Raw genomic sequence first — 9,696 nt, forward strand, 5'->3', positions numbered from 1 at the left:
TTTTCGTATTTTTTGTTCATTAAGAATAAATTGAAAATTCACATCACGCGTGATAAGTAAAAAATATTTGAAAGTTTTGAGTTTGAAAACATACAATACCTAAAAAGTGATTGTGGTAAGAGAAAATGACATCAATATTCTCTTGTAAGTTGTGTAATAAGAGTGTTAAAGATGTACTTGCTCTGTTTTTTTTAATTGCTACATTTTTCTTAAATGATTGTTTCTTTTTAATTGTTATATTTTTATTTATTTGGGATACTTGGCTCACCATAAAGTAATACTTTTATATTTGTTCTTCTCTTTTTCCACCCAAAAATACTACGTTTTCACTTTTTTTCATTATTTTACATTAAATGGATCAAAAAGTATACTCAAAAAGCTTGAAAGTGACATTGCATAAATTATTGTGCATACAACAATGTAACAATAAAAAACGGATGGAGTATATACTTGTTAAGTTTTTTTAGTTAATTACAATTATTACAAGACTTTATCATATTTTATTTGAAACATTGAACAATTAAGTCATAGTGTAATGATGGTTAAAATCTTACTTTTCATTTCAAAGGTCACGTGTTCAATACCTTGCACTTACATTTTTTAAAATAAATGAGGAGTACACTTGAACATAAAGCATTTGCATTAGAAATTGGAGGAGAGTGCCACGTGACATATAAACTTTCTTTCGCACGCCTTTTAGTATAGACACTAGTGAGTGTCCGCGGGATGCCCCGGGGTTGTTAATTTTCCTAACTTTTTGTCAAGTGTGGAAAAATTGACATAATGACATGATAAGTAATTGCATGATTTTTGAAAAATAAACCCTTAAAAGTTTGGGGAAGAAAACAATTGCTTAATTCCTTCTACAAGGAATTGAATTAAGAGTTTATGTCTATAATAGTCTCTTTTTATTATCTAATAAAAGGTTAGGCATCTAATTACTTGTACAAATCTTTTAATTAGTGGAGATCCTTTAGAACGTCAACTGTCATTCTTCTAATGTTGGTCCACGAACAACCCTTGGATCACCACGTATGCTAGTAAGGAAGATGTAGAATTCTCTTGCTTTTTAGGTGTTGTGTGCAAATGGGGAGAAGGAAAATCTGATTTTTCTCTCTAGGAAATGTAATGTAAGTATATTCACTTTGTAACCCCATATCCCTTTATAAGGTGGTTACAAAGGAGGTGCTTCATGAGGCTTTATTTGCCTCATAATACCTTGCACTTACATTTTTTAAAATAAATGAGGAGTACACTTGAACATAAAGCATTTGCATTAGAAATTGGAGGAGAGTGCCACGTGACATATAAACTTTCTTTCGCACGCCTTTTAGTATAGACACTAGTGAGTGTCCCGGGCGATGCCCCGGGGTTGTTAATTTTCCTAACTTTTTGTCAAGTGTGGAAAAATTGACATAATGACATGATAAGTAATTGCATGATTTTTGAAAAATAAACCCTTAAAAGTTTGGGGAAGAAAACAATTGCTTAATTCCTTCTACAAGGAATTGAATTAAGAGTTTATGTCTATAATAGTCTCTTTTTATTATCATAAAAAGGTTAGGCATCTAATTACTTGTACAAATCTTTTAATTAGTGGAGATCCTTTAGAACGTCAACTGTCATTCTTCTAATGTTGGTCCACGAACAACCCTTGGATCACCACGTATGCTAGTAAGGAAGAGTGTAGAATTCTCTTGCTTTTTAGGTGTATGGTGGTCAAATGGGGAGAAGGAAAATCTGATTTTTCTCTCTAGGAAATGTAATGTAAGTATATTCACTTTGTAACCCCATATCCCTTTATAAGGTGGTTACAAAGGAGGTGCTTCATGAGGCTTTATTTGCCTCATAATATCATACACATTATGAGCCTAATAAACTCATAATTTACATTTCACCCATTTAAAAACCGTCCAACCCATTTCACAGATGGATTCGGGTAATATCCAAGGGTTGTCATATTGTGTGACCTCATAGGACCCAATATATATTAGTAGGTGGCCCTATTCATACTAGTCCAAACCGCAATTAGTTTTTAGCAAAACATTGTGGTCACCTAATATTATTGAATATATTATCTCTATAATTTGTCCATATATATTTAGTTTGTTACACTTGATCGAGGACATAATCCTTCAGGCTAACCACCCAATTACTAACCTACCCGTAAGTTAATTATTTCAAAACAAAATAAAAACATCACCCATTAATTGATAGATTGGTTTGAGAGCATCATGTGGGAGCCCAATGGTTGGAGCTCCCACCTCCTAACCTCATGGTTTGGAGTTCGATTCTCATTAACTCCATATTTGGGGTGTTTGTGTGGATTTATGCTTCTGGATATAAATCCCCGATTTTCAGTCTCTGAAAGTTTCTTTATGAGTTGGGATCCCTTTCTTGCCTGGACCAGTATGGTTTATTTCTCCTTTAATGTTGTGCGTTTGATGGACTTTTGTTTGTGGACTTCATCATGATAATTGTTATAGAACTTGGTGGCTGAATGTATCTTGATAATAAGTTATTCCATGTATAATCGTGTAGGTTGCCCTGGTAAAAAATGCAGGGATGCAAGTGAAATTAGGGAGAAATTAAGGCTAATAATTCCAATTTTCCCGACCATACTCGCGCAAGTCATCAGACAGCAAAACGTGATTTTCAATTCATGGGTGATGTTTTTTTTTTTTGTTTTATGACAATTAGCTTGGAGTAGGTTAGTAATTGGGTGGTTAGTCATGTTTTGAATAAATTGGGGTATTATGTATAATTATTTAAAATAGGAGATCAATTTGTATAAATTTGTTTTTGTCTTGTCACCAAATAGAAAAATTGAAAATAGAAGGTCATCATGTAAAATTTTTCTAATATTTAAATGTTATAGTTACAATGCGATTATATATTATTTGTGACTTTGGAATTCCTAACCTAAATTACATTGAGAAATTCTTAATCGTTTGAATAATTGCTAAAAAATCATTAACTAAATAGTGACTAGGGAAAGAGAATAACATAACAAAACGTTGCAATCAACTTTAAACTATGAGATCGTTAAATGGAGAAGTGAATATTAAGTTATTAACTAAAAGTCTTATCCCCTCAAAAAAAACTAAAAATCTTGTAATCATAAACTTGAATAGTTGATTCACTTGAGTGTTTATGTATAAAACTAGTTCTTGTCTCGGAGAATACGCTCCGGATTATTTACCAATGTGTGTTTGAAGTTTTTAAAAATAAAAATAATATCTCATTTTTGAATGACTTTTTTCCCCATAAAGACCAACATGAGTATTGTAGTATAGGTGGTTAGTGCATTAGCATATCAAAAGAGAGGTCATGGGTTTGAATCTTGAAACACACATTTTTATTGTTTAAATGTCTTATTTAATTGTGGGGGGAAGAGAAAGGTCAATGTGGCAGCATGATATTTGTTTATATTGGATTTTAAATATATATATGTAGATATAAATTATTTACAACTTAATTAATAACTGTTAACTACTATGATAAAAACTTTACTATTGAACCACTATATTATAGATATTAAAACTTAACTACATAATATAAATTACGATTTTTTCACCAAATACCCCTGACAAATCAACAAATTTACAATATACCCTCAATTTTCAACATTCACCATATACCATGACTTTTCATTTTTGTGCACCAAATACCCTTTTTTTAACTACTGTTAACTCATTGTTAGCTTTATTTAGCATTTTGCCACAATTAACTCCTAACCCTAAAATCTAAACCCTAAAAACAAACAATAAAACCAAACCCTAATCCACCCTTAACCCTAACCCTAACCCCCTGCCAGCCCCCGGCCCCACCCCCTCCCCCTCCACCTCAGCCCCACCCCAGCTGTGGCCCCCCTCCACCACCCCTCTTCCTCCACTGCAGATTTCCCCAACCCCTCCCCCACCCCCTCTACCGTCGGTTTCCCCAGTCCCCACCCCCTCCCCTCCTCTGTTTTAGTCTGTCCAAAATCGAACCACCACCACCCAGACCCCACCCCTCCCCTCCTCTGTTTTTGTCTACCAAAACCGAACCACCCCCCCCCCCTCCTACTCTGTGTTCGTCTGCCAAAACCGAACCACCCCACCCCCTCCCCTCCTTTGTTTTCGTCTGTCAAAATCGAACCACCGCCACCCCTTCACTCCTCTGATTTCGTCTGCCAAAACTCGAACCAGCGCCGACGACCACCTTGCACTCTCCAAACGCACTCCCTCTCTGTTTTCGTCGCGGAAATTCAAGAAGGGGGGAGTTATTCGAATTTATGGGCTACGAGGGAGGGGAGGGGTGGTTATCCTCGCAGGGTTGCGGGAGGGAGGGGGAGGGGCTGCAGCGGAGGGGAGAGAGGAGTGGGGGGTTGCGACAGAGGGAGGGGGAAGCGGTGGGAGTTGCGACGGAGGGAGGGAAAGGGGTTGGGGGTTGCGGCGGGGAGGGGGGGTTGCGGCAGAGGGAGGGGAGGGGGGAGGGGGCTGGGTTGGGCTTAGGGTTAAGGATTAGGGTTTAGATTTTAGGGTTAGTATTTAGATTAGGGTTAGGGATTAGGGTTTAGATTTTAGGGTTAGGAGTTAATTGTGGCAAAATGGTAAATAAAGCTCACGGGGAGTTAACGACTATTAAAAAAAGGGTATTTGGTGCACAAAAATGAAAATTCAGGGGTATATGGTGAATTGTTGAAACATTGAGGGTATATTGCGAATTTGTTGATTTGTCAGGGATATTTGGTGAAATACCGTATAAATTATTATCAACTTCATTTACAACATTTTCTATATTGTACTACTATAGGTGTGTTATATTTGACTACACGGTGTGTGTACAAATTTGACTAACTCATTGTAAATGTTTTAGTTTTGAAATTTATTTTGAAAAATAAGTCGCGAACAAGTCTTTAAAGGAAGACTCATAAACCTAATTGGATATTGAAAAACCATAGAGACATCTTAGAGACTTATCCAATATAGGATAATTGGTCAATGGACCTAGATTGCGTTCAGGGGTGAGGCTATAAATATGATCATGAATCAAATTTTTCATCACTGGCCTCAACTTAATACGATTCACGTTCTCTTTTTATGCAAATATGACCCCTTTGATCCAACAAACCAAACAAGCTTTAACAACCAAGCTATATAATCTATGTTGGTTTATTATTTGAACAAGCAAAAGAGTAATTTTTGTGATACATTTTTAAGTAATCAAATTACTAGGTTCCTAATTCAATTGTTAATTTATCGATTTTAATGTTGGAACATTTATTTGATTAGAAAAAATAAACATATGAAAAGTGATGAATAAAAAAAATGCATAAAGACAAGGAGATCAAAATTCTAAGGGAAAAGCCAACAACTCAAGAACAGGTTCAGGACGAGATTCCACCATCACCACCTCTTGTCAAGTCCAAGACTCACTTGAGTTTCAAAAAACTCGAGCAATTGATCCAGTCAATTCCTGCACTCGAGAGTCGGTTTCATGGCCATGGCATCATTGATAGATCCTGAACTAAGAAAAAAACTCCTTAAAAAGGTAGTGTTCAGTAATTTTCCAAAATTCAAGGGGGACAAAGACCCGGACGATCATTTGAGAGCCTTCTCCATTTCTATATGGCTATCAAAAGCATGAGCTTGGACTTGTTTGCTTATTTCTTTCCCTTAACCTTATATGCACATCCATCCAAGTGGTTCATATCATTGAACAAAACTAAGCTAAACGACTAGGAGTACATCAAAGAAGAGTTTCGTAAGCAATATCGCTCCAACACTCAGGTTCCTATTGGTATTTGTGAGTTCTAATTAACCAAGCAAAACCGCAGTGAAGACTTCGTCACCTTCCTTAATAGGTAGAGAGAAAAGGCCGCATAGATGAATAATAGGACATCGGAAGAGGATCAAGTTCGACAGGTGATCCGTAACTTGCATCCCAAGTACGGAGATCACATAAAATTCCAACCTATTATCTTCACAAAGCTCTACAGGGTTGGCCTACAAATTGAGGTTGAGATACATGCCTCTAAAAATAAGGGTTACAACAACAACGACTCTTTCAAAAAGAGTTCCAGTAATCCTTCTAGATCTAACAGCAACGAGGTTAATGCCTTAATTACTAAAAAGAGGGGTTATCAAAGGGCCCAAATAACTTTTACTCCTTCAGGCATTTCTGTAGAAAAAACCTTCACTAAGCTTAATGCAAAACGAGCGTGCCAACATATTGGTCCCACTCCAGACCCTACACCGGAGAATAGGTCTAGGAAGTGGAATTCAAACTCTTACTGCAAATATCACCAAGCGAACAGACATCTAACATTTGTATGTTGCGCCTTAAAGAATACTCTGCAGGATATAGGTAAGAATGGTAGACTTCCAATTTCAACGCATTAGAAGTCAGCAACAACAACAACCCCTTGGGCATCGTCTCAACAGTGCATGGGGGGGGGGGGGGGGTTATTCATTTAACATTAATTTTATACGTTGAGTCGGAAATTCCCTCCCCTAACTCTTTTATTTTCTTCGTGTCGAGTCTATGTCATTTTACGATTTTATTGTTATCAAGCCTTCTAATTATTTAAATCAAATTAATAAAATATCATTACACTTTCAATTTGATTATAATGTAACTCGTGCCGATCATTTTTTGTGCTTCTAATTCAATGATAAAACTTAAATCATTTAAAAGACCTTGATAATAATAAAAAAATTAAAAATACACATTATTTGGAATATGAGTTATTTCCCTCTTTTATCCACTAGTTCAAAAAGTCAGCCATCTCCATCCAAACAAGAAAATAAAAAACTTAAGCTACCATATCCATGATCCTTAACCCAAATCAAAGCTCCAAAATATCCTTCAAACATTCCAATATACTAAACCACAAAAAACTTGTATACAAGCCTCAGTGCATTAAAAAATTGATTTTAGAAATGAATGTAATATTCTTGTCGGGTTGCAAACCATTGTATGCGTGGATGCATAAACCCCGACTCGATCCCCTATGTAGGATGAAACTAACGAAAACCCATGTTTTGCAATCAGTGTGTTACAATTTGGAAAAACTATCTTACTTTTTGATATTTCTCTCTTATCTTTTGTTGTCTAAATAAGGTAATATTCTCTTCAGGGAGAACTTTCTAAAATATCCTAATTAGGGAAGTCAGGATGAACATTTAGAAGAAGTTAGAGGTGTCTGCTTCTGGCCCGTGAAACTAATCGAAATAGACTCTCATCAAACCTGGTTATGATCCAAGAGGTGTTGAGTCAAAACCAACTCGAACTTACCTCGTGACCCTATTCGACCTAATAATATACACCGGAACCTTATATGTATCCAACCCGAAAACAACTTGACTTGTTATTGACACGATCCAATTAAAATTCGACCCCTAAAAGCCCCAAAAACGATTCAACTCAAGATATAATTGACGTTTCCAAACCAATTACATTCCATGATCTATTTGGCCCAAATTATTTTCAGTCTGACCTGTTATTGACCCGACTTGTTACTACTTGAGATTTGATTTTACCCTACTTATTTGACCCAACTTGTTTTCAACTCACCTGTCATTGACACAACATGGTTTACTAATTTTAAAAGATATAATTGTGATGCTAAACTCCTTATATGAAAAAATCTTTTGAATGTTTAACAATATACTAGTTGTCTCCCATATTAATCACAACATACCTTTGCACAAACTTTTAAGAAGTAGATGAAGTGGGGCATGATTGTAATAGAATTATTTTATTGTGAAAGTTTATGTGATTGAAAGTAGTGGGTGAATTTTTATTATGGGTGAATCATGTATTTCCTTCATTTTTTTACTCGCAATACTTTTTTTTCGTCAACTCCAATGTAATTTTTGGGTGTGAAAGAAGTAGAAAGGAAAAAAAAAAAAGGAGAAAGCTCATATGATTGGAGAGAGATAGAGAGAAAAGAAAAACAAAAATAAAAAGGATTAACTATTTCCCTTTTAGGAAAGTCTTACGCGTAAAAAACACTAAGGAGGTAGATCATTTTATGAGGGATGTGTGCGCACAAGTGGTTAAATTTTGTTAGTTTTCATCATTTCAATATAGATATTGGGTATAGTTGTAGTGAGAAAAAAAAAAAGTGGGATCATGTCTAAATTAGATATTATAATTAATACGGAATAACTGGGTATGAAAAATGTTGCTATTAGCATAAAATAGGAATAGTATGACAATAAACAGTATGATAACAATCTAAGTGTATAACAAATATTGTTTCACTTATTAATTATTTAAACTTAAATATTACGTATATGATTATCATTTGTTATGATTAATAATCGTATAGTTGTACAATCGTATTCTCCATTAGTCCAATTGGTATTAGGGATGCAATTTCAAAATTACTAGACAAGTACTGATAATAACTCGATATAGAGAATGCTGGTAAGATCATAATAACTCAAGTTCATGAGAAGACCAAGATGAATATAAAACCAAAAGCCTCAAATTGGAACATAACTCGGACATAATTTTGAGAATGAACAAACTGGACATAACTCTAATCGATAAGGCGCTATCCAAAATTAGACTGACACCAAAAATAGCTTGACTAAAGATAACTTGATACCAAAAATTACCCGACTAAGTTACAAATGGAACATAACCCGATAAAGACACAGTTTCAAGAATGATACTATCTGAATATAACCCCAACATGATAAGGCTCCATCCGAAATTCAACTACAATCGAAAATGACCTGACATACAATAATCGGATACCAAATATGATCCAATCTAAAGCCATCCCGAACTCAATAATGACCTGATTTTGAGATTGACATGATGTGACTATAACCTGGGCTAGATATGACCCGATCCAAAATTCAATTGAATCCAATTAACTCGATTCATATATGATCTGACTCGAAGTCAACCCAAGTCCAATAATGACCTGGTTTAGAATATGATATGATCCAAATAGCTTAAAAAGAAAGAGGACCCAACTCGAAAACCAACTGAAATTAAAAGGATTCAACCGAAGATAAAGTCAAGCCAAACCTAACTAACCCGCTTACAGCCTATATCGGAATGACCCGCATCGAACATGATCCAACTCTTGATTGATACCTGACCGAACCTAGTGGGCCTAATTGACTCATTTCAATTGGACCCAAATGCCAAATTGACCCGACTCAATCTAATCCGATAAGCACCAACTGGGTAAGTGCGGACCTAGAAACAATCTAAGTGTCCAAACTAATACCCGGAGTAGTAAACTTTCTCGTTAAGCTGATAGTCCAAGGTCACAATGTAATAGATAGAGTTGCCTTTTTTTATACACTTTTAAGGCTAGTAGGGTAAAAAGCAGAATCCAAAAAACCTTTCCAACTTTCGTCATGTAAAAAGACACCCGTAGCTTTACGTTCTTCACCTTTAATAGTAGTACTCCTAGTACTGAAATGTATTATGTATGTATCGTAAAATAATTACTGTCTCATTAGAAGTATATAATTTCTTGCATGACTTGAGTAGGCAAGGAATACAACTATAAGAAGAAAAGAACGCATAAAGAGTAAAGCAAATATAGTTCTCTTTATTTAGTATAAACAAGGTATCTCTCTTCTCCAATGCATTCTTTCCTAAAACCTCATGAAGTCATAAGGAATGTTCTTGCCTTTTTCTATTACTTTTATATCATTCTCTAAAACTATATATACCTGG

The sequence above is a fragment of the Beta vulgaris genome, chromosome 4 (assembly GCF_026745355.1).
Source record: "Beta vulgaris subsp. vulgaris cultivar EL10 chromosome 4, EL10.2, whole genome shotgun sequence".
NCBI lineage: Eukaryota > Viridiplantae > Streptophyta > Magnoliopsida > Caryophyllales > Amaranthaceae > Beta > Beta vulgaris.